At 42.3% G+C, this 27,175-nt stretch overlaps 1 pseudogene; it reads left to right on the forward strand.

Moving 5' to 3' along the window:
* The first annotated feature begins 471 nt into the window (after positions 1 to 471).
* LOC123794516 (small ribosomal subunit protein eS6-like) lies at positions 472 to 27,175 on the forward strand (annotated as a pseudogene).

A 27,175-nucleotide genomic window follows, 5' to 3' on the forward strand; every position in this document is an offset into this window, starting at 1 on the left:
AAAAGCATTGGAGGGGAGCCTGGGTGGCTCAGTTGGTTAAGATTCTGCCTTTGTCTCAGGTCATGATCCCAGGGTCCTGGGATCAAGACTCATATTGGGCTTCCTGCTCAGCAGGGAATCTGTTTCTCCCTCTGCCCCTGGCCCCACTCATGCTCTCTCTCTCAAAAATAAATAAATAAAATCTTCAAAAAAAAAAAAAAAGAGTATTGGATTTGGAGTCAAAAGACATACTTTCAAGCCTCTGGTAAGTAGGTCAATTCAGCTGAGTTTTCTAATTATAAATCAGAATATGCCCTTCCTCATAGGATTTAATGGGATATTTGTGAAAATACCATGTAAGCTGCAGTGCAAGACATCCACAGAAACACAGGACACACTTGTAGAAAGGTGTTGTAGCCAAGGTGTTGAGGGCTCTGCCCATATCCTCCCAGCACTCAGAGTTCTAGTACATACCAGTGGTATCCACTGGCCATGGCTTCTACAGCTGAGGACTTCCGCTTGAGCCCAGAGCGGTTCCGGTCGGAAGTGAAGGAAAGCTAGCATCTCTGGAAGCAGCCCTCAGTCAGTAACAGATGGGAGCTGGAGGAAGAGTCACCCCGTATAACTTGCTTCTCAGTAGGCAGCGCTCTGAGACACGTTCTGCAGTGTTTCCCAAAGCTCGCCCACAGAGCCAGCCTCAGTTTTCCTCAACCATGACCAGCGTCCTTCCCCGCCCTGCCTCGCTCCCTTTAGGGGTGCTTGCTGGGCTCACCTCTTGACAGGATCCCTGGCTCAGAGCCGGCTCTCCTGGGATAAGCCAAACTAAAGTAGTCGCTGAAGAGAAAGCTTTCATCAAAGCCACATGTCCATGGTGAATAGAGTTCAGACTAAGATGGATGGTGATAGAAGATGTGAATATAAAATGAGAAGATGGATGGAAGCGGGCTGGGAGAAGATAAAGCACTCCACAAATACAAGGGGAGAGCATTAGTATTACGGGTGTCATGAACATCAGAGCTGGAAAATTGCTCTCTAAACCCTGCCAGCTCACAGCTACCTATAATGATGGAGGCAAGCAGTGGTATGAATAATGTAAAACAGTAGGTGATTGAAAACCTAATAACACATGGCTTCGAAGAACAGTATGTGAAATTTAAACTGTATTTTTTAGTATTTTCTTATAAATTTATAAAAGTACAGTCATGAAGAGAGTAACATAATATCCATATATGCACTAGCTGGAACGAAAACGTGGCAACATTTTGCGGTTGTCTTAGATCTTTTTTTAAAAATAAGCAAAGCATTGCAGATACGGTTGACTTTTCTTTTGTACCCCTTTCCTGTCCTAATTCCCTCCCTCTTTTCCCAGTGGCGGCCATACTTATTAAACTGGTGTGTATTCTTCATATTCATGGTTTTGTACTTTTACTCCATATGCATATTTCTATGAGCAATACACATTATAAAGCTTTATTTTAAGATTTACATAAATAGTATCATGCCGCGCAAAGCATTCTGCAACTTTCTGTGTTCACTCAGCACCATTACTGAGACTAATTCAGGCTGATACATATCAGTTGGGTTCACTCACTTATCTTTGAAGAGATCCTTTCTTTATTCTGAAAGGAACCATTTGAGAGACTTTTAATAAAATAAACTGGTGGTTCTCAACTAGGGGCGATTGTGCACCCCTAAGTGAAATTTGGCCCTGTCTGGAGATATTTTGGGTTGTCACAATTGGAGGTGGGGTGCTGCTGGCCTCTAGTGAGTAGTAGCCACGGTGTGGCAAAACTTCCTTCAATACATGGGCTAGCCCCACGACAAAGAATTATCCAGTCCAAAATATCAACAGTGCTGAGGTTGACAAACCCTGATATAGATGAAAGCTAAGTACTAAACATTCTTGAAGAATTTCTAGATATGCGGAAATAACCCAAAAGAAGGACCCTTCAAGTTGAGACAGCACATGCTCTGCTTGGTGGAGCACATTAGAAAGTGTATTACATTAGAAAGTATTTTCTTCTTGAATGTGGATTTTAGACTGTTTTGTGGCTAAAAATTATTGCTTATTTTTGGGGAGTTTTGTGTACATTCATGTGTATTGTGTATGTGCAAATATTATGCCAAAGGTGGGGGAGGGGCATCCACAGACTCAATCTCTATTCCTCGTTTTTTTTTAAAGATTGTATTTATTTATTTAAGAGAGAGAGCAAGAGAGATCAGAGGCAGAGGGAGAAGCAGACTCCCCACTGAGCAGGGAGCCCAATGCGGGGCTCTATCCCAGGACCCTGAGATCATGACCTGAGCCGAAGGCAGACGCTTAACCGACTGAGCCACCCAGGCGCCCTCTATTCCTCATTTTGATAGAAAAATATAACAAGGAACTAAACTAGATATGAGTTAGCAAAAACTAACTGTGCTTCAAGGTCCTTATTCATGGTGTTAGAAGATATTTTTTTAAATCATGACTCTCATACAGATATAAAAATGAACATGTATTAAAGATCTTACTTAACTCATTAATGAGGAAAATGCTACGGTATTACAGCCAGTTCAAAGGAGAATCGAAAGAACAGACACAGTCATTGTGATAGTGTGATTTATAATAAACATATATTTGGTCTTCTTCTGTTTCTGGCACAGAGCTCCAAAAACCCTGGGAATGTCCTAAGTGATCGGAGCTATAAAGGTGTCTTGATATTCATCAACGACCCCTTTCAAGCACACCTAAGTTTATGTTAACAAGATGACTCTTGGACAGCATCTACCAGTGGAGAGGGGTGGTTGCCAGGGGAACCAACTAAGTGATTGGAGTGTTGGAACTTTTGGTCCCACCTGCCTGACCTCCCAGCTGGCGGAGGGGCTGGAGGTTGACTCAATCACCAATGGTTGATGAACCACCAGTTTATTTTATTAAAAGTCTCTCAAATGGTTCCTTTCAGAATAAAGAAAGGATCCCTTCAATCATGCCTATGTAATAACGCCTCCATAAAAGAACAAAAAAGGCTGGGATTCAGAGAGCTTCTGAATTGGTGAACACATGGAGATTGCGTAGAGCGGCACCCGGAGGGGACATGGAAGCTCTGTGCCCTTTCCCTACGCCTTGCCCTCCGCATCTCTCCCACCTGGCTGTGCCTTTTATAATCAACCAGTGATCTAGTAAGTAAAATATTGCTGTGAGCTGGTTTCTGCAACCTGCTCTAGCAAATTAATCGAATCCAAGGACGAGGTCTTTGGAACCACCAATCTATGCTTGGTCAGAAGCATAGGTAACAACCTGGACTTGCCATTGGTGTCTGAGGTTGGGAAGGGGGGCAGTCATGTACAACGGAGCTCTGAACCTGTGGGATCTGATGCTGTCTCTCCGTAGATAGGGTCAAAATTATGTTGAATTGTAGGACACCAGTTGGTGTTAGAGAATTGCTTAGGGGTGTAAAGAACCTCCCCCAACTTACACAGATCAGAATTGGAATCAAAATCATTAGTTGGTGATTCGAAGTGGAATCAGTGCAGAATATTGGTTATAGATGAGGAATAGTGAAATGAATATGCCTATTGGGGCGCAACTGGTTTCATCCACAGAAGAGAGAAGTCTGTTGAGCCTCTACCCCTCTACCAAACAGGACATAATTTGATGTCTATAAACAACAAGTATCTTGCACTGCTGTCAGTTATCAACAATTTGCAGAGTTGTAAAATAGCTCCCATGAATTGGATAACCCCGAGAGGTGCCCTACACTCAAAAATCCAGTTCCCCACTGAAGAACAAATTTACCCCCCCCCCAAATGTGGTAATTTTAAGACTGCATAAGCCAGTCTTCAGAAAATACACTGCCTACTATGACACTTATCTTGCTTAAGCTATGAAGCCCAGATCCAACCCTAGAGTGGGTATAGGCTTTCCACCACCTCCCTGCCCCCTCACCCCTGCCAAAGAAAATGGGTATTCTACTTGTCAGTCATTCTGAGAGAAGATATTTCCAGGGCAGGAAAATAAAGCTAGACTAGGGCTTGAGAAATTCTAGAGGATTTCTTCTTTCTCTAAGTTGGCTGGCAATGGGACCTGAACTCCAAGCTAGGGCAACACCCGGAGTTGCTGATTTCTCTTTGAGCCATCTCCCTGCCACGTGAGGACTGCTGAGAATTAGGCAAGTGTTTAGGGTGTGAGTTTGGACTTGTTATCTCTAAAGATAGCTACTTCTCCTGGATGTTGTAAGTTATTCTGTTTTACACTTCCTTTTCCCGGAGCCTTCAAGACGTGGCTTTTTATTTTTTAATTTTTAAAATTTATTTATATTGTTAAAGGTTTATTGATTTATTTTGAGAGAGAGAGAATGGAGGGGCAGAGGGAGAGGGAGAGAAGCAGACTCCCCGCTGAAGAGCGGAGCCCTACATGGGGCTCGATCTCACTACCCTGACATCCTGCCATGAGCCGAAATCAAGAGTCGGATGCTTAATCTCCTGAGCCCCCCAGGTGTCCCTGATGTGGCTTTTTAAAAGTACAGTTTCATCACAGTTAGATATGAGGAATTTGGAGAAGAACTAACCTTGCTTTGAGACCACAATAGGGGTAGATCAATTGTGGTCACCAAGCGAGGACAGCAGTGTCCAGCAGCATTACTGTCCAGAAGAAAGACAAAGAGGCAGGAATAAAAGATGGTGACCACTCCTGGGTACTTATGAGGCATTATGCTGGGGACTTCAGAAATAGCAGAAAAAACAATTTGAGGAGGGCCAGTTTCCAGCAGTTTTGCTGACTTGAGCCCATGACATACTTTGGGTGTGAGACAGAAATGTGACTTAATATGGTTGCTGCAGACTGATAAAGCCTGAGACGTGGGTTAACAATTGTTGGCACATTTTATCAAATCATGAAATATCGAAAATAACAATGATAAAGTTGCTGGGCTAAAAATATGCCATTCTTCAGATGTAAAGTTTGAGCGCTGATTTGGTTTGGAAAAGTAAGCATAGCATCAGTATTTAATAACAATGAGACTGAATTTACAGCGAGAAAAATTCAAGAGCGTGGTGATTCAGTTCCTCAGACGGCTTTATCACTGACAAATGTGAATTACTGGACTTACGCTGTCTAACTCAGACTTTATTACATAAGCCAGTTCCAGGGAGTGCATGACAGGTGCCTTATAGTTTGCTGCAACGTATTCAGTCATAGCCAATTTTCTTTCACGTTTGGATCTATAATCTTAAATCTAAGGTTCTGAGAATTCACTTTGTTGGCTAATTTATTAAGAATTAGTAATATTTGGGCGCCTGGGTGGCGCAGTCGTTAAGCGTCTGCCTTTGGCTCAGGGCGTGATCCCGGCGCTCTGGGTTCGGGCCCCATCAGGCTCCTCGGTTGGTAGCCTGCTTCTTCCTCTCCCACTCCCCCTGCTTGTGTTCCCTCTCTCGCTGGCTGTCTCTGTCTCTGTCAAATAAATAAATAAAATCTTAAAAAAAAAAAAAGAATTAGTAATATTTTAAGCCTAAGTTTTATACTGCTCAGCCTAAATGTCAAGGACTGATAGATTTGTCATTAGCATTCAAATAGAATTTGCACCAGAGAGGCAGTGTGCCTGGTGGAAAGGTCCAGAATTTTGGTCTCAAATTTTAGCCCTGTCACTTCCTAGCTGCAAAGTCTTGAGCAATTTGAATCTCACTGGGTTTTTATCTAATCATATGGTAAATTGAGGGGTCTGACCAGATGATCCCTAAGGATTCTAGCTTAAAAACTCTATGATTCTATAAAGAAATCATTGCCTTCTTCCAATTTTGCATATGGCAGCAAAACTGATATAATAACATGGAAAGGGAAGAGCCAAAGAAGCAAGATGGTACCTCTTACTACTAAAAGAGCTAAATATGTTAAAATTAAAATAATGATGAGAAAAAAATTTGCATCTATTTAGACTACAAAAAGTCAACAGAATAGTCAAATCTCATGTGCTGGCAAAGCTGTAGGAAAATAGTACCACACATATATTCCCGATGTTACTGGTAAAATCTTTTTAGAGGATATTTTGTGGGTTTTGTTTTTTTGTTTTTTTAAAAGATTTTATTTATTCATTTGGGAGAGAGAGAGACAGAGAGAGGGAACACAAGCAGGGGGAGTGGGAGAGGAAGAAGCGGGCTACCAACCAAGGAGCCCGATGCGGGGCTCCATCCCAGAACACTGGGATCACGCCCTGAGCCCAAGGCAGACGCTTAACAACTGAGCCACCCAGGCGCCCCCTAGAGGACATTTTGATACACATATCAAGTATCATGAATGTGTTTTGACTCAGTCAAACCTCTACTCTGATTTTTATATTACAGAATTATTATATTTCTCCATTTCTAAGACAGTGTCAATTTTAAGATGCAACATCAGTTTAATTGAGGAAATATGAAAATTCAAAAGGAGAAAAATCCATATGTATGAAGATATTTACAGCAGAGTTATTCATAATTTAAAAAAAACAGCATTTGCAGCCAATAATAAGGAAATGGTTAAATAAAGTATACATATTATATATAACTAAAATGATACGGTATATGGTTATTAAAAATTTTATGGTAAAAATGTAAAACCAAGAGAAAGTGTTTCTAAAATAATGTTAAATAATGTATAAAACTTATAAATATATAACATATATACCGCTTGATGGACATTAGAAACCATATGACCATATGGATAAAAGTTTGAAAGAACTCCAAACAAATGAAGATCATTGTACTGTTGGCATATTGGAATTACGTACGTACTCTAAAAGCCCCTCATATATTTTAAAAGCACTTTAATCCCAAATAAATTTTCTGCAAACATTCCTATTGTGATAGCCAATTCTCTTCCTTGGGTCCAGTTTTCTACCCCTCTTGGTGGAGTGGGTAATTTAGATATTCAGCTGGGCGGCCAGGAAGTAGGCACGTTGCGATTTTCGGTAATGACATATAATGTGTTTACACAATCCCTTCCTTCATGGGTAAAGGGTATAATTATGCAGCCATCGACGGGCAAAGCCAATAAAGCAATCACTCTCATCTCTACCCAAGAACCCTGCCGAGGCTTGCAGGAACTAAGTATTTTTGAGGGAGGGAACAGGCTGGTAAGAATTCAGCTCCTCGTCATGGGGAACAAACCTCGGCATCTTAGGGATGCTGGGACTTCTCTTTCCTCACGGGGGCTACGGCTCTGCCAGAATCCCAAGTTCAGTATAGCTTAACTGGACTTTCCTGTTTAAAACAGAGACAGCCCTGGGGTGCCCAGCTGGCTCAGTTGGTAGAGCGCCTGGCTCTTGATCTCGGAGTCATGAGTTGGAGCCCCACGTTGGGTACAGAGATCACTTAAAAACAAAGCCTTAAAAAAAAAAAAAAAAAAAAAAAAGCAGTGACAGCCGTGAAGAATTTACGTTTTGTTACATTATGGCATAGGATAGAAGTGGGCACATTAATCCCTGAGTTTACACATGTGATCTGCCTATGGAAACGCAGACCATTGATTTGTCTTTCAGGATCAGGAGTTACTTACCAGGGAGACTGGGTGACTCAGTCGGTTAAGCGTCTGACTTGGGCTCAGGTCATGATCCCAGGGATCTAGTCCCGCATTGGGCTCCTTGCTCGGCGAAGAGTCTCCTTCTTCCTCTGCTGCTGCTCCCCGTTTGTGCTCTCTCTCTCTGACAAATAAATAAATAAAATCCTTTAAAAAAATAAAAAGTAAATAAACATTTTCTTTTGAGATGATTCCGAATGTACAGATGTGCCAGGAGAGTACAAAGCACTCCCACACAGCATTTACCCAGCTTCACCAAGTTCACTTTCCGCCTCCCCCTGCTCCCTCCGGCTCTCTTCCCCTTCCTCCTTTCCCCACTTTTGTGTATCCCTTCGCCCAGGGACACTAACGTATTTTCTCAGAACAATGCCATTCTCTAATGTAACCGCAGTGCAATTCTCACATTTAGAGAATGTGATAGTGATATACAGACCACTGTCATCTAGTATGCAGTTCTGATTCAAAATTTCCCAAATGTCAATAATTTTTAATTGAACCAAATTATTTTTATTAAAATATTTTTAGAGAAACAAAATGGGTGAAAAGTTGAATTTTGAAAAACATTTTTGTGTTTTTAAACTGTATTTACAATAATTATTCAGACTTTCTAATTTAATTGGTTTTCCCGCTCACCATCAGGACTAATACCACGTACTTCTACTTCACAAGTCTTTCTCTTGATTAAACACTCAGTCATTTATAGAGTACATCTGTGAGTGAATTTTCTTAGGGTGGCATCTTTTTTCCCATGATTTAAAACAGATTTTTTTTTTTAAGATTTATTTATTTATCTGAGAGAGAGAGCGAGCAGAGGGGAGGGGCAGAGGAAGAAGGATAGAGAAACTCAAGCAGACTCTGTGCTGAGTGCAGAGCCCTATGTGCAGCTCAATCTCAGGACCCTGCGATCAGACCTGAGCCGAAACCAAGAGTCAGACACTTAACCGACTGTGCCACCTAGGTGACTCCCCACAAAAAAAGTTTTTTAAAGTAATCTCTACATCCAACATGGGTCTTGAACTCACGACCCCGAGATCAAGAGTTGCATGTTCTACTGACTGAATCAGGTGGGCACACCAAGACTGGGATCTTTCGAGACCATATATAAATGAGAATGATTTTGGCAGCTTTTGCACATGCCTTGATATGGAATTAGCGACTCACATACAGCCTTTCCCTTCAAAATATTACATATTCTGTCTTGTGTATCCTGTTCATGCAGGCTGGTTGGGTCCGAGGACCCAAAGGGGGTCCCGCAGGACCAGCCAAGAGGGTCCCTGGCTGCGTGCAGGATTGGAATCCACTGCGAGCCGAGAGGAAGGGAGAGCAGAGTTTACTGAAGACAGAGAGGGAGGGCACATACAGACCGGGTGGCTGGGAGACTCGGAAAGGAAGGGGAGTCTCGTCTTTGCTCAGGGTCTGGGGTTTTTATTGAAGACAATGGTCTGGTGTCCACGTCCTCTAGGGCACCCAGGAACTGGTCAGAACAAGGACGAGTGCTCAGGTGTCCTCCATAAGCCACTTATGCCCTGGGGCCTGGGGTCTTGGCGTCAAGGCGTCTGGAGTCAGTGGTCTTGGAAAAAGTTCACGATGACCCACCCGGTCACTCCATAGGTGTTTTCTACTGCACTGGAAGTCTCCAAAGAAATCATTGACTCCTTGACCTTTACAAGGAGGACATATGTTAAGGCATGTGTAAGGCCTGGGTGCAGATCCTAGCAAGAATAGAAGCAGGAAAAAGAGCAAAAAAGCAGGTTTTTTTCATGGGGCCCCTTCGGTTTCCCTGTCTCACTGTTACTCTGTGACACTCAGGAGAAGCCCGATTTCGTACTTTGGGGATAATCTTTTTTTTTTTCTTCCTGAAAATCTATGCCATTCTTTATCTTTGAAATTTAAAACATTAGCTGCTCACCTTCAGATACTGAACAATTTCAGTCAATTTTGCTTTGACTGTGATCGGATCTTCCCATCTCGAGATGCAACTTTTTTCTTTAGCTCAAGAAAACTGTATTCTCTTCTCCAAACATCGCTTATCTTCCACTTGTTCTGGAATTTTCTCTTAGACATGTCAACAATCTATGTATTAGCTCTCTAGTCTCGTGTCTCATATCTGATTATCTTAGGCTGCTACTACACCGGTCTCAGGATAAATGTGTTCTTACTTTGAATTTTAAGCTTCCAAGTAGTGTTCATTTCCTGGTCAAAGCTGGAGCACCCTATCTGCAGTTAATACTGAGGTCAGCAGCTATCTATCCCTCCCTCTGTGATGCAGATTTGTCTGCGGTTGAGAGAAGTTTCTAGAGATTTGATCATTCCCTGCTTCCTGGTACAGTGAGGGAGACACACAGATGGAGATTTCCCTCATCAGTGTAAATGTCTCTTACAAAAGGGTAAATTCTCTTTTTTCAGAGCTTCTGTGTCTGTTTTTTAAAAACAACCACTTCAAGATGATCCTTATACCAAAAAGGCCCAATTCTACTTCCCTTCACCTGCTAACACTGGATTTCAATAAAATGCGCAAGGCAGACAGGCAAAGTTTTTGAGGCTCTATTTTACAGAATTGGGTGGGGGCTGGGAGTGCCAACCAAATTCCTTTGGCTATGGAACGCTTGTTTGCTTCTGATACATCTGACCACTAGTGGTCCGTCTCTAGCCACATCCGGGCTGGCAGGTGAGTTTCTGCGGGTGCACAGTAAGAAGCCGGTATCCACCCACAATGAGCCCCGAACTCCAGTGGCGCAGGGGCCAGATGCTGTGCATGTAGTCATGGTGTGTGCAGACGCAGGAAGTGGCACGAGGACCCAACCTGAGTCGTCTGGTGAGGCACGACCCGCAGTCGCACCTCTAACATTTTTTAATAGGAATTCTCCCCTCCCCCAATTCAAGACCCTATCTAGGATCACACATTACATTTTATTGTCCTGTCTTTTTTGTCACCTTTACTCTGGGGGAGTTCTTGCCTTATTTGGTCTTTGATGGCATTGACATTGTTGAAGAATACAGGGCGGCTGTGTTGTCCTGCAGGTGGCATGCAGGGGTGTAAGGCCACCTGGCTAAGGAGTCCCAAACAGACCAGATCTGGCCCCTCGCCGCTGACAAAACCCGAAGGCAGAGAGACAATGGTGGTGAAATGAGAAAGGGATTTATTTCAGTGAGGCCAACACCTAGCGTCTCAGAGACTGTCTCCAAAGTGCCAGACGTGCATCCAATCCAGGCTGATATAAGGAAAATGTGGGGCAAAGGTCGGTGGGTACGTGCAGGTGGGCAGCCAAGGGCAAATCCAGCATGGTCTTGGGGTCAATCACAGGCGGGGTCTCACTGGCTCGGGGCGGTCCTTGTTGCTTGAGGGAGTAGTTTCATTTTCCATCAGGGGATGCTTTGTCCTCAGGGTCTTCTGCCTGAGCCAAGAGACAAGCTGGAAAGAACCCAACTAGAAAGTTCGAGGTCAAAACGGAGGCAGCTGAAGTCTTGTTTCAGTAACATGTTGGGGGGTGTTTGATGTTCTCTCACGATTACAATCAGGTTATGAATTTCTGGCAGGAGAATTTCATAAGTGATGTTGTGTCCTTATCAATGTATTCTATCACGAGACATCATTTTGGTGCTGACTAATCATCGGGTTCAGGTGGTGTCTTCTGGACTTCTCCACCGCAAAGGTACCTTTTTCCCGTTTGCAATTAGTTATGAACTATTACATTTTGAGACTGTAAACCACAGTGTATGCTTTGAGATCTTGTTCACCCTGGATACTCCACAGACACTTTTCTTACCACAAGTCAAGAACCAGCCTCTTTGGCTTCACCCTCTGTACTCGGCTTCTCCTTCCCAATTTCCTCTCTCCGCTGGTAATGTCATCACCCACCCAGACTTCCCAGCTAGAAATCTCAGGCATCTTTAACTTCTTTTTCTCCTTTCCACCTGAAGGGAAGGAAGCATTCTTCTCTACTGGCCAAGCTCTTCCAACGGGACTAAGAATTAAATTGACATGAGAGAGATTAACAGAAGAAAAAAAATCCCAGTTTTTTTACATGTGCACAGAGGTCCAATCATGAAATTGAGCCCCAAGAGAATGACCAAGGCAGGCAGTTTTTAGACTTTTTAGACAAAGAGACAATCTATAAGGAATTGACAGGGCAAAGAGAACGGAATTTGGGGTGCTTCATTTAGTAAGGAATTCTAGACAGAATTTGGACTGGGGTAGTAAATTACTAAAAAGTAACAAGGCTTGTGTAGAGGCCGCTTTTAGGCAGCAGGCTTGAGCAATAGGCGGTGGAGCAAGGCCAAAGGGCGCACAGGGACCACCAAGCTGGATATAAACAGGCCCATCAGGTGACCCACCTCGAAATCTCCATAAGTCCTAGTGGACCAGTGGGTTACTTGCAACTGAGCACTGGTACCGAAAAAGGAAAATTCCATACGTTCCCATACCGCCTCCCCCTCCCCCTTTAAATACAGCCCCCACCGCCTCTTAGCAGACAGTGTCTTTCCTCTGCTGTCCCGCCCGCTGCTCCGTTCAATAAATTTCTATGTCCTTTGCTCTGCCTCGGGTGAATGCTTTCACTGTCTGTGCTAGCAGCTTCTACCCGATCATCGGGTTGCCCCACGTTCAGGGGCCGCCATCTGATCGAGAGAGACACCACAGGTCGTGTATACAGCCTTCTGGGCTCGAAATTTCCCATCTCTGGTGATAAGGCTGTCTCTTTACCCTGCCACCGGAAGGGTACCTTTCACATGGGAGACTTGTTTCCTGCTTTCGGGAGGACAGAGGAGGGTCGGAGAGTCCCTCTTGTGCAGGCTGCCCCTTAAGTCACTTTTATTTACAATAATCAACATGCCAAGGCGGCACACTTGGGGCAGCCTGCCGTGGGCCCGTACACACCCAAACGGCCAAAGAGTCCTCCTGATTCCGTCTCAGAAACATCTCCCAAATCAAGTGCCGCCTCTACTCCAATACTTCAACAGCCTAAGTGGCCGCTGGGCTTCCAGAATACCACCTCTATTCCAGGCCATCCTGCATGCTATGCCAGAATGATTTCCCCTACACTTGACATGATTGGGTTACTCACTGCTCTGCTGAACCTCTCTTTGTATACACAAAGTAAATGTTCAGGATGTATAGAAGATCATCCAAGATTCCATAACTTGACCCCAGTCTAGCTCCCCGGCCCCCCGTTTCTGCACTCCCCACTTTCCCCCTGAACACCAGCCAAAGTGAACTCCTCATTCCCCACAGGTTTCACATCGTTCAAAATCTCACGTCTTGATCCCTGCTATTCTCTCAACTTGCGATGCCTTTCCTTCGGTTATCCTTATACTCTCGCCCGTCCTTTAAAGATTTCTATCAGATAGACTCTTGTCTTTGAAGATTTTCTCAGCCCCTTCCTCACAGGAATTAGCTGCCCTCTGCCCAGACCTCTAAGCTCCTCGATTACAAGACTGTTGCTCACCCGGTGTTGTGCCCCAAGCGCTTAGACAGTTGCCGGTCAGTGCTTCATGAATGTTTGCTGAGGGGGAGAAGGCACAGTGCAGCCGACCACACACCTCAAGTTGTCTGACAGAGTGTGACACTGAAGAGAAAGCTGGGCATATCATTGTGTGAACATTTCATATATTTGTGTCCTAGAAACAAGAGTTTAATACATCTAGACCCAACGGCACGAGAATTTCCATTTCCGCACGCACTGAAGTATGTTGAGAGAATTTCTAGCAGAGCCTAAGTTGTATCTTAGTTGTGAAGTGGAAATGTCACTGAAATATTGCATCATGTCCTGGGGGCCTGAGAAAGTTACTATTCCCCCAGATCGCTTAGTTCACTGTGAGTTAGTTTAGTTATTAGAATAAACTTTGTCCCTCATTGCTAAAACATTAACTAGAATAATGCATCTTAATTGAGGGGGTCTTTTGGGGGGGGGTTGTGGGTTTTTTGTTTTTACCTTCGATGTTCAGGAAAAGGAAAGAATGTTATGACTGACTAACAAACTTATTATCAGACATTTATTTCTAAAAGCATCTTTCAGGTAACATAATGTGTCAGTGTGGAGTATTCTCCAATAGTAGACAATGAAAATATATTACCATTATTAGGGGGAAACATAACACTTTATTTTTAAATGCACAGGATACATCTTTACTACTTAAGGTAAAACTATGCTACGACATATACATCCCAAATCTCAGTGGCTTAGAAAAACTAGAAATTTATTTCTTTTTCATGCAAGGTCCAAGATGGGTGTTCCTGATAGGTGGGTGACATTCCTCCAAGTGCCAGTTCTGGTACATAGTTTTCTTCTATCTTGTGGCTCTGCCATTTTCAACATATGGCCTCCAAGATCATGGGTAATAGGAAAAAATTCAAAGGATGGTACCTGAAGGATTGTAATGGGTCAGGCCTGGAATTCATCCGCTTCACTTCTATGCATTTCATTGGTTAGGATATAGTCACATGGCCACACCAAACTTCAAAGGGCAGCTGGGAATTGTGGGTGCTCAAGAGGCAGAAGAGAGGGCTTTGTTCAACCACTAGCCAATCTATGCCAAGAAGGTCCAAATTTCTGTGTCTCCTTTATCAACTCCCGGAGGCCTAGTCCATGAATAGCTGTGATCATAATTATGAACCCCTACTACAAGACTTAATTGTCAAAACAAACACCTTATTGAATGAATGTATGGTGCTTACTAAAGCATGAAACTGAAGATTGAAAACAGAATGGTTTTCTTAAGTTCATCCTGAGTTGGATAAAAATTAAATAAAAATATACTTGTGAAACCGCTTCAAAACATACAGTTGACCAAAAATCAAAATGGCTGCACGTAACGCTTCAGTGAAGCTCAGTTTTAAAGTAAACTTTTTCTTCACTTCTGCAAACCTCCCCTCCTCCCTTCTTAGCCTTCTGTTTCAGGAACCCGGTACCACCATGAAAACAACTAAGGAAGCTGGCAACACATACACAATCCCTGTTGAAACTGGCTAGATCCTGTATTTCCCTGTAAAATATCCCAGCCTCTTCCTCCTGGAAGGCTCCCAGTTTTTGAAGGCCACTGCCTGCTGCAGCCCCCTTTGCCCAGCAAAGCAAAAAAGCTATTGTTCCTCTTTATCCCAGACCCTGTCTTCGCATTATATTTTGGTTCTGAAGCACGGAGGTTGGTTTTCAACAACACTTGTTTATTGAGATTTGCAGTTAATTCAGGTTTTGCTGTTATTATAACACAGAAAGCTGTCGCTTTAATTCATGCCTGAAAAATCAGAAGAGTTGATTTGCACCATGGATACTAAAATGCTATGACATAGATACGTTGCCTACTGCTTGACAAAGGCAGCCTGCCCCAAGAAAGTCAGCCAGGTGGAGGCAATTAATGTGATTGTGGCTGAGTGATTCAGCTGGGGGCGGGGACTCACAGAACCCAGGAGAGAAGGGGCCGCGTAGGAGTGGAGTTGTGTGATTAAACCTGAGAATTAGCTGGCTAGTCCTGGAACAATCTAAAGGCTTTTGGGGGTACATGTAGAACCAGTGCTTTATGGAAAAAAAAGTACAGAAGCAGGCATTGCACAGCAATAGCCAAATGGAGTGAGCAAAGGTGGGACAGAACTATGTCTTTTTTGGTCTGTGTCATGGGTAGTGTAGGGGCTAAGGGCAGCCTGTCCCAGCATGGGCCACTTTAGCATAAAGATTATTTTGACTTAAAAGCAATCAAAACCAAGCAGATTCAGGAAAAGCTCTTTATATTCCTCTCAACTGCCTAAAAAGAGTTGAGATAGGGGACCTGGTCCAGGAAGGCAGCTGTCGCCATAACTACACTATGACATGAACTAGGCATGATAGGGATGAAGCTAGCAAGACCGGTTTGATCAAAGTCCTCTATGTCCCACTGTTTCTGAGTGGCCCAGCAAACATGTGCTTATGAAACGTTTGCTATTCATCTTCCTGTAAACTGCATTCCTTCCCTTTGAAGTCCCAGATACCTACTTCCTTCTCCTTAATTCGGATGACATACGTACTTCATTATGTCTGTCTTTGGAATTTCATGGCTGTGTGCATTCCTTGTAAGCATAAAATTAAATTTGATTTTTTCCTGTTGATCTGTCTCATGTCAGTTTGCTTCTTAGTCTGGTTAGAAGGACCTAGAAGAGCAGAGGAAATTCTTCCTTCCCGACAGTAGCGTAACCGTTGAGTTCCTAAAGCAGCAAACACCTCTTTGTTTATGATGAATGGTCAGGAAATCTCATGGACTGTACTTAAATGAAAGGAAGCGTTTGGCAAGCCATCTTATTTCCTCTTGTAGTGTCATCTCCAGATGCCTTTCACAAAAGAGGAAGCACATAACAACAGCCGCCATCACTGAGCACACAGCACGGAGCAGGTACCCTACTAGGCACGTACACGTTGTCCCCATTGTGGGTGGTGACTGTTTTTGAAAGGAAATCGCTTGCTAATTTTCTTTTTAATTTTTTCTGATTGTGCTGAGTGAGATATGTCAAACCACACCAAACAATAGCAATTTTGGAATGATAGCCCCCTTCCTTCTCTAAAAGTCATGGGATGTGGTTTGCAAAAGACAGATATATTCAGAAATACAAAAATTAAACTTGCTCAGGGGCACCTGGATGGCTCAGTCAGTTAAGCATCTGCCTTTGGCTCAGGTCATGATCTCAAGGTCTTGGGATCGAGCCCTGCGGCAGGCTCCCTTCTCAGCAGGGAGTCTGCTTCTCCCTCTCCCTCTGCCCCCCCCCACTCATGCTCTCTCTCTCAAATAAATAAAATCTTTTAAAAAATTAAACTTGTTCATAAGAATATTAAAATTGTTCAATTTGGACTAAGCACTAGAGTTATTTTCTAAAGAATTCCTCCATGACTGAAAAACATATTGAGGAAAGTTACTGCTCAGGCTCTCTGTATTTATTCATTTCGGACTAGGCACTAAGTTTATAAAAGAAGAAGAGCATGGTCATTGCTTATTTGGAGTCTTTGAGGAGGAAACAAACAAACAAACAAACAGTGGTCCACAAACATTGGGATCGCTTGGGGAGTTTTAAAAAAATACTGACATCTGGGTCACACTTCCAGAGATTGTGATGTAATGAGCTTAGGGTGTGCAGGCAAGGCTGAGACCCTTTGCAGATAGACATGTAACAAGTGTCTGGAGCATGGGGGAGAGGATTCATTGGCCTGGGACCATAGGATGTGAAGTCTTCAAGCTTAAGATTTAAAGGATGAATAGGAGTTTCCCAGGCACACAAATCTAGAAGTCATTTTGGGAAATGGTATGTGTGAAGGTCCGAAGAAGGAGAAAGCAGCGTGTTTTGAGGGCATGGCTCCCAGTGAGTACTGCCAGCTCGTCACATGTGTGGGACAAGCTAGGGGACATGAATCAGAAGCCGGTACACAGAAGCTGCTAAGTCCAGTTGAAAAAGTTAGGTTTTCCATCGTAAGCAGGGGAAAGGTGTTGAAGAATTTTGAGCAAGATGAAGTCTGAAAAAAATGGGGAAACCACTTGTCTAAATAATCAAATCCCCTGCATGCTTTTATACCAGGTTTCACTCTCAAATGAAGGAGAGAAAGTCGTAGAAAAACTCTGTCTTATACAGAAACAAAGGGCAGTAGAGTGGGTTTTTGTCTATGTTAGTGAATTGTGTTGGTTTGAAAATGTGCCAATTATATGGGCACAAATCTCATGAGAGCCCAGAGATTTGTGGGATGTGTGGAGTACAGGCTATAATAGAGAGGGGCATTCACCCACAAAGCCTTAAATACAACAGGTGGGGGAAGCGGTAGTGAGAAAATTTTTGGTCTGTTCATTGACAAAACTGTTAGAATGTCTACCCTTGAGTCATGAACTTCTCCAGGGGACTCTGCAGGTTTCTTAATCCATAAAGCCCATGTGGCATGAGCCAGGCTCCTGCCTGAGTGTGGAGGTGGAAGAATAAAGAGAACAATTAAGGATGGTCCTGCCTCTAAGGAGGGGTCATGTACTGTCACTGTCACTTTCATAGAGGCAGACAAATGGAGAACATATTTAAGGATGGTCTTGCTTCTAAATTGGAGTCATCCATTGTCATGGTCACTCTTAAGCTGAACAGAGAAGAAAATTACGCCCACAGCATTTGCTAAGTAAGGACAAAGAAAATTGTCATGCAATTCATCTATTCTCTCTGGCTGTCATGCGGCCCCTTTCCAACCCAGCAAATAGATTTCTAATCTATCACACAGGCAGTAGTACCTTGAAGTTAGTAAATCAGAATGCTAAGACTTTTTCTTTTGTCACTTTAACATCTTTAAAAATAATGAATATATCACTCTTCTAATTTTTCTCCCTGAGCCTAGAATTTTAAAATTGAAATCAATGCAAGAAGAAAAAAATCACATTTAAATGAGGGTGGAAAGATTAGAACATGAGAGGAAATTACACCACAGCCAGACATGAGCTCTGGTTGACCCTCGGCCTGCCCTTCGATGACAGGACGTGGGCCCACAGTCCTCCAGCATACCCAACGCTATTCTGCGCTGGAATATTTTTTCAAAGGCAACTGGAGACCACACTCTCTCACATAACAACAAATCCACATTCAACTACACTGCAAATTAGTTCGAAATCTTATGGTTTCTATTTACCAAGGTTTTCAAATATTTGGATATATAACATTGACAAAGAGCTTGTGCTGTTTTGTTGTTGTCATTGTTGTTGTTGTTTTTCCTCCAACCTCAACGTAAACTCTTGTTCCTGACCATGACTTCATTTCAAAATGTTCAGATCCTGGAATAATCCAATTTGTGGTATGTATGTGTGTATTTGAAGGAAGTAGATTGGTAGAAGAAAACAAACTGGGATCAAGGATAGAATTACCCACATGAAATTTTTAATCTCAAGAATGTTCCACAGAGAATAGAGAAACTCACTGGTGCTCTCTTGGGTGGCAGTTGGGGGGGGGGCGCGTTAGTCTTTTCCTAAACTAGCCACCTTTCTGATGCATCTAAATTGTCGTGAGTTACCTTCAAAGCCTCATGTGATGGACAGATGAAATAAAAAGCCAAGCTACTGTACCCGAAGACCATTTGCCCTTTCTCTGGCAAGGAGAGCAGAAATGAAACTTTCTTTCCACACCTAAGTAATGTGAGGCTTGATGTACGCGTTATCCTTAGCAGATTCTATCCCTTCTGCCTGCCTTTTGCCGTGTGCTTTTAGCTCTGAACCTCCTTCCTGAAAATATGTCATTTCCATTTGTCCCCAGAAATAAAACCTTCTACCCTTGTTTTTCCAGGCTTAAATATCGAATGTGTTGGTTAGTTTTGTCAGCAAACAATGAAGCGATAAGCAGGTAATGGGGGTTAGGAAAGATCACAGGGTCTGAACACCAAGACCCAGATCCTCACAGAGGTTCGACAGCCCTGGGTGTGATGGAACAATGACTCTTATTTTTGTATTTATGCCACACCTCTAAACACACACACACACACACACACACACACACGCAATAGCTTCCAATAAAAACACACATAAAGTTGGGTGCGTACAATAGCAGCAGAGAACAAAAACTGTACAAAGGCAGAGAAGCTGAATATGCAAGCCACATAGGTTAATACTTGTACTATCAATAAACGGAAAATTTAACCTGGGCGAAAACGTAAGCAGGTCAGTTACTCATGAAGCGCCTTAGTTTACAGAGACGGTTGCTTCTACTGCTAAAATCTAAATCCTTTACTCACGAGAACTTGAATTATATGTTACGCAATGATTTAAATAGTTTTACAAAAAATCGAGAATGGTTTGGTCAAATAGCTATTTGGCATAAATATAGGCCAAGAACAGTTTCTAAAACGGAGATTGTTAACCAATATCACAGATATTTTCTTATCAATGATACAGTTATTGCCAGTATCTCAGAAGTTCATGTTCTCATTCCTACTTTGAAAGTACAATTGCTATTAGAACTCAGCTCTTGGATGCCTCAGTTGGTTAAGCATCCAACTCTTGGTTTTGGCTCAGGTCATGATCTCAGGGTCTCGAGATGGAGCCCTGCGTCATGCTCTGAGCTCCGCTCAGAGTCTGCTTGAGATTTTCTCTCTCCCTTTGCCCCCCCCCCGCTCACATGTGCTCTCCCTCTCTCTCTCTCTAAAATAAATAAATAAAAATCTTTAAAAAAAAAAAAAAAAACCCAGGCAGCTCTTGTTTGTAATGCCTTAAGAAGCATATATGTTGCTGTATCGAAATATTTTGCTAACTGCATTTTAGTGTATGTGGTTTTCTTTGTAACTCCGTGCATTTTGGCATTTTGTTTATGCATTTAGATGCTTACTGTGGGCAAGGTCCTATGAGTTTCACCAGACCACCAGTGGGCTCCGTAGCACAGAAAAAAATCAGATGCCGGCTCCAAAGAGGTAAAATTCTAATCTAACATGGTGCAGAACTTTCTGATGATCTAACTTGATACAAGTACAGGCTCGGAAAATCTAGAAGGGAGATAAGATAGGATGTCTGTTAAACTACAAACCTCTTTATGCTAAAAAAAAAAAAATCCCATGATCTTGAGTATTTACTGAAGTTCTGAAGAGCAATCAGAGCAGGAGATTCAAGGGGCCCTGTGCCCTGTTTTTTAAATTGCATCCTATTCACTGAGTGACTAAAACTTGAACATTCTCCTTTGCCCGTATGAGTATGGCCTTTGCCGTCTTTCTCTGAAATAATTTCCTTCTGAATTAAGGTATGAAAGGACAACCAATCAGCTGAATAGTGGGGAAATGGCCCCAGAGTGGGCCAGATCCTGATGTTATCGGTTATATTTTAATATCATACAGGACATGCCATCTCGGGCCTCCTACTGTTGCCGTAATCCTCTTGAGTACCCTTCAGCTACATTCAGGCGCCCCTTTGGAAGGCTGGAATGTCCCATCACTCCTGTTTACGTGGCCTCTTCCCACAGAAGCTCCTTAGACTGCTCTCCCCCAGCGTCTGCTGGAGCCAGACTTATAGTACTTATAGTACTTCACTCTGTTATCACTGAGCATTTTTCCAGCATCAAACATTATTTGTCTCTCAAAGTATTGTAATTCTGGCTCTATCCTACTTAATATTTTTTTACCCGTGTAAACAGCACCCAGAGGGAGAAACTGAACATCACCGATACCCCAGGAGCTCTCTTGTGACCCCTTCCTGGCCCTGGGCCCCCCCACCCCACCAACAGTAACCACAAGGCTGATCTCTAACAGCACAGATTAGTTTTTCCTGTTTTGTCATACTTTATAGAAATGAAATCGTCAAGTATCACATTTGTGTCTGGCTTCTTTCGCTCAACACTGTTTGTGGGATTCGGGTTACTGGAAAATTTTAAACTCCAAAGTTTGATTCTTGTTTATCCCTTTTGAAGGTTAGTGTATGGTATGGGGAAAAGAACAAAAATATTTCTTTTAGAAAAGTTGACTCTCAGGGGACCTAAGAATCCAACCCTCATAGTTTAGATAGTACTATTTTTTACTTGTTCTGTGCTTTTTCCTAGAAATTGAGCTCTGATTATCATTCTGTTTCCTGTCCAGAGTTAGCGTTGAGTACAATGAAGCTGTGGGTTGGGATATATTGGACGCTTTGCACAGAAATTGTATCTGAACTCTTGAAAGCAATCATACTTAGAAATTAGACCTTACTGGGGTGTCTGGGTGGCTCAGTCTGTTAAGCGTCTGCCTTCGGCTCAGGTCATGATCCCAGGGTCCTGGGATAGAGCCCCACGTTGGGCTCTCTGCTTAGCGGGGAGTCTGCTTCTCCCTCTCACTCTCCCTCTGTGCTCTTTTGCTCTCTCTCTCTCAAATAAATAAATAAAATCTTTAAAAAAAGAAGAAGTTAGACCTCCTGCCATTCAAAGCCACCCAGAACATCATAGCTGCACATTTAAAGCAAACCAGGGTGTACTGCATTATTACATGTTTAGAAGCCTTTCTCCCGCCGCTTCTCTGTGTTACATGCCTTACGACGTACACGAGCAGAATCAACATGGGACGGTGGGGAGAAAGCTGAGCAACCTATAAAAGACTCCTATTTTGTTCCAAATGTGGGCTCATCCAGCTGGGTCACGTGGATTCTTTGAGCCTCAGTTGCCCTCATCTCTTGGGCTTGAAGAAAAGAATGAGACAATGGGTAAGAAAGGCTTCACAGACTGTATCTTCCTGCGCACAGTTGCAAGCTCCCCAAATCCCTATGCTTGCTGTTCTTACTCGCAGATTTGGTTCCTTCTGTCTGCTTACCGCTCCTTTTTCATGACCTTCTCTCTGCTCGATTGCTCATTTTGCTCTCCTACCTGTACTTCAAGACCTAGCTCAAAGTCCGACGTGTTCGTGAAGTTTCTGCCATACGTGCACCCACTACTTTCTCTCTCTTCTTTGGACTCCTTTTATCCTTATGGATAATGTTTCCTCTTTGTTTTCTTTTCTTAAATAGGTTATACATTCCATTAAAAATATATATATATACACACATATATATTTCCCTTTGTGTATATATATATATATATATATATATATATTGTTTTTTATAATATATATATATATTGTTTTTTATAATATATATATATTATATTGGTTTTTTTGGTGGGTCCACCATCTTAAAAAGGACATGGCAGGCATTTCATGCATAGCGTTCATTGTCTGTATTTAAAAAGAAGGGACAAAATCAATGGTGTGCTGTCAAAAGCCCTGGTTTATAGCATTTGCTGATTCCCATGATGTAAATACTTCCACTATGGCTGATTTCAAGTTACCAACATGATGTCAATCAACTCACAAAATCCCTGCATTTTTAAGAATTAGATCTTATGGGCCCATGTGAGCTGGCGCCAGTACCCCGCTTGACAAAATACTACACGTAAGAAGTCCCTTCTAAAGAAACATCATAACCTTCTTCCTGATTCATAAGAAAATCTGATATTCGATTTTATAAAAGTCATTCTGTTACTTCCTTAATCTCCCAAGAGAAGGTTGGTTATGAGCATTTTTCAAGACTAGATTAACATGGACAGATGCTACAAGCCAATGCCTAATTTTTCAGAAGCATCTTGCTCTGTCTGTCAAGTGTGGCAAGCACCATAAAGTGATTCATCTGTATCATGTGTGTGACTTGGTGTCACCTTAATTAGAAATGCCATTCTTCTAACCATAGATAGCACTGTGCTGCAATTTTAATTTGAAAAATGAAAATGTTCCCACAGTGGAAAAATTTCCAACGTGCTGAAGCTTTGAGTAGAAGGCTTTCAATTGGTGAGGTGCAGGAGAATGGTCTTGCAGCTGTAGGCAAATGCTCAGAGCTCCAGGGTGGCATGGGAAGGGGGTCAGGGCACCAGGGAGATTTCCTAAAGGAAAAGATACCAGAAAGCAACCAAAGACCCTATGTATTCCTTGAGTGTTTTGAGAGATCTTGTACTAAATTTTCAAGAATATGTTTAAAATCTTACAGTAATCATCTGGCTGGCAGAAAAACACAGTTTCATAAAAAAACCATATGAAGTTCATTTTTAACAATCCATGTCTCTGTAGAGGAAAGCAATCTGGTTTGGTGAGGTCAGAAGATTCTCAAAAGCATCAAATAAGATTCATCCAAGATGTGATAAATTTGGACTTCACCTAGCCTGAGCCGGATCTTTGGAAATGTACTATCTCTGGGTCACAGGAAAGAGCGAGGTGAAATGCACATGAGCATATGTACAAAGACCATATGAAGGAATAATTGAATGCTATGCTAGCTGAGCCCTGGTCCTTTGTTTTCTGAGACAGAACTAGGAACTGACCTACATACCAATCATTTATTTTCTTTTTTTCCTGAATTAAAAATGAGTTCACTGTACAAAAGTGGCTGGTTTCCACAGCAGGGGGGGAGGGTGGGGAAATCAAGAGAATGATACAAATGGTTTGCATTCAAAGGGCCTCTGTAAGCAATGAAAAGCAATTCTCTGGAACGGCAGAACTCAAAATAAATAAAGCATGTGGGCATTTTGGGTGGAAATCATAGGGGTCTGAGATGTCGAAGTCCCAGCTCACAGTAGTTCAAAATGCGACCTTATTTAGAAATAGGATCATTGTAGATGTAATTAGTTAAGATGATGTCATACTCAAAAATGTTCAACAAAAAACCAGCAAACCCAACTTAAGAGCACATCAAAAGGATTATACACCATGACTGAGTGGGATTTATTCCTGCAATGTAAGAGTGGTGCAGCATATGAGAATTCATCAGTGTAATATAACACATTGATAGAATATGGGACAAAAAAACCACATGATCATTTCAATTGATGCAGGAAAAGCATTTGACAAGACCCATGATAAAAAACACTGAACATACCAGGAGTAGAAGGAAACCACCTCCACATAACAAAAACCATATATGAAAACCCCATAGCTAAGGTCACACTCAGTAGTAAAACAAAAAATTTCCTCTAAGACCATGAACAAGATAAGAATGCTCTCTCTTGCCACTTTTATTCAACATAGTATTGGAAGTCCCAGCCAGAGCAATTAGGTAAGAAAAAGAAAGAAAAGGCATTCACATTGGACAGGAAGAAGTAAAATTATCTTTGTTTGCAGGTCACAAGCTTATACGGGAAAACGCTGAAGAACCCCACAAAAAAGTGTTAGAACTAATAAATAATTTAGCAAAGTTGCAAGATTCAAAGTGAATGCGCTAAAACCAATTGTGTTTCGATGCACTGACAACGAACAATCTGAAAAGAAAATCTAAAAATCTTTACAATAGCATCGAAAATAACAAAATACTTAGGAATAAACTTACCCAAGGTGAAAGACTTGCACAATGAAAACTATAAAACATTGCTTGAAGAAATTAAAGACATAAGTAAATGGAAAGACATCCATGTTCATGGACTGAAAAACTTAGTATTAAGTTGTCAATACTATCCAAAGCAATCTGCGAATTCAATGCAAGCCCTATCAAAATCCCAACTGCACTTTTTGCAGACCAAAAAAAAAAAAAAAAAAATCCATCGTAAAATTCATGTGAAATCTCAATGGACCCCAATTAGTCAAAACAATCTTGAAAAAGAAGAGTACAGTTTGAGGTCTCACCTTGTGATTTCAAAACATATTTGAAAGCTATAGTAATCAAAACAGTGCGGTACTGGCATAAAGACAGACCTGTAGGCCAATGAAATAGGATAGAAAGCCTCCAAATAAACCTTCGGATATGTGGTCAAATGGTCTTTAACATAGATGCCAAAACCATTTGATGGGAAAAGGATAGTCTTTTCAACTAATAATGCTGGGAAAACTGTATATCCACATGCAAAAGATTGATGTTGAGCTTTTCTCTTATACCATATACAAAAATTAACTAAAAGTAGATTAAAGACCTGAACTTAAGACTGAAAACTGTAAAACTCCCAGAAGAAAATGAAGGGGTACAGGATGAGATACCCCAAAATGGGCCATTTGGCATAAAGATTATTTCCAACTAAAAGTAATAAAAACCCAGCGGATGCAGGAAAAGCAGTCTGCCTCCCCCATGACTGCCTACACTTACATTGGAAAGAGAGCCTGCAACAGGAGGGAAGTATGAACAGAGGCCCCCTTTACGGAAGGAACTCATCTGCATTATAGAAAAATCTTGTTTTTCCAAACTTCTCCTTTCACCTCTTGCTAATGAGCTTTCTCCTCTTTGTGTCAGCAGACCCCAACCTTTTCCTTTAGCTCATAGAAGCTTCACATCACCTCATGGTCTTTGGAATCTCATGTCTGTGCAAATTCCCTGCATCTATGTTATTAAATTTTATTTTCTCCTATTAATCTGTCTCATGTCAATTTGATTCTAAGTCCAACTCTAGCTGAAGGACCTTGAAGGGCAGAAGACTCGGTCTTCCTCCCTGACAAAAGCATCAAGGAAGAGCTTCACAACTTTGGATTTGACAATAATTTCTTGGAAATGACACCAAAAGTACAGAAAACAAAAGCAATAATAGAAAAATGGGACTCTACCAAACTTAAAAGCATTTGTGTATCACTCTTTTTTTGTGGTGCCTTGGAGGCAGCAGGCAGCTTTAGGATAAAGCTGAACATCTCTTTCCCAGCTACTGGCTGCCAGAAACTCAGTGAAGTGGACGATGAACGCAAACTTCATACCTTTTATGAGAAGCAGATGAGCACTGGGTGGTATGCAACTAATGAATCATCGAACACTACAGCAAAAACTAATGACGTACTATATGTTGGCTAATTGAACTTAAATTTTAAAAAATTAAAAAAAAAAAACAAAGCAGCAGCATATGGCTACAGAAGTTGCTGCTGATGCCCTGGGTGAAGAATGGAAGGTCATGTGGTCCGAGTCAGTGGTGGCAAGAGGAGCAAGACTTCTCCAGGAAGCAGGATGTCTTGACCCACGGCCGTGTCTGCCTGCGCCTGAGTAGGGCACTCCCACTACAGACCAAGGAGAACTGGAGAAAGAAAGCACAAATCTGCTCAGGGTTGCACTGTGGATAGCAATCTCAATGTTCTCAGCTTGGTCATCGTAAAAAAAGAGGACAAGGATATTCCTGGACTCACCGATACCACTGTGCCTCGTCGCCCAGGGCCCAAAAGAGCCAGCAGAATCCGTAAACTTTTCAATCTGTCTAGAGGTGATGTCTGCCTGTGTGTTGTGAGAAAGGCCCTAAACAAAGACAGAAGAGACCTAGAACCAAAGCGCCCACGATTCAGCGTCTTGTTACTCCACGTGTCCTCCAACGCAAATGACGGTGTATCACTCTGAAAACACAGCATACTAAGAAAATAAGAAAGAGGCTGCAGAATATATGAAACTTTTGGCCAAGAGAATGAAGGAGGCCAAAGAAAAACGCCAGGAACAGACTGCTAAGAGACAGAGGCTGTCCTCTCCGAGAGCTTCTACCTCTAAGTCTGAGTCCGGTCAGAAAGGATTTTCTAAGAGCACCAAACCGATAAGATCAGACATCAACAAATCAACCGACCAACCAAGCAAAGCAAAACAAAGTTGGTGCGTCCAAGGGCGTAATTCACAAAGTGCAAAGACAACCTATGGGAGAGAATCTTTACAAATCATCTATCCGATAAGGGGTGAATAATTAGAACACAGAACTTGATAAGAATAACAACAAACAAATAACATGGTTTCAAACTGGCCATGAGATGTGAACAGACATTTCTCCAAATGGCCAACAAGCTCCTGAAAAGATGTTCAGCATCACTCATCCATTAGAGAAATGCACCTCAACACCACGGTGGGATACCACCCCACACCCACTACGATGGCTTAAAAAAGAAAAGAAAAACAAATATTAGTGAGGATGTGGAGTAACTGAAACCTTTGTGCCCTGTTGACAAGAGTGTAAAATGGTACAACCAGTATGAAAGGATACGACGATTCCTCAAAAAAATTAAATCTAGAACGACTATATGATCCAGTAATTCCACTTCTGGGTATATAGCCTAAAGAATTGTAAGCAGGGTCTCTGAGATTGCTTGTTCTAAGGGAAACAAGCTGTTCTGTTTCGCTCAGGCCCACGGAGGACCCGAAGCCTCTGGCTAACAGCCCCGGAGCTGAGGCGAGCCCATAACCACATGGGGGAGTCTGCAAGCCGATCCTCCAGCCCCAGCCCCATGTTCCAGGGAAGGCTGCCCTGGTCAACAGCTTGACCGCAACCTCGTGAGGGTCCGAGAGCCATCACCCAGCTAG

The sequence above is a fragment of the Ursus americanus genome, chromosome X (genome assembly GCF_024610735.1).
Source record: "Ursus americanus isolate L20-20 chromosome X, mUrsAme1.1.p, whole genome shotgun sequence".
Classification (NCBI taxonomy): domain Eukaryota; kingdom Metazoa; phylum Chordata; class Mammalia; order Carnivora; family Ursidae; genus Ursus; species Ursus americanus.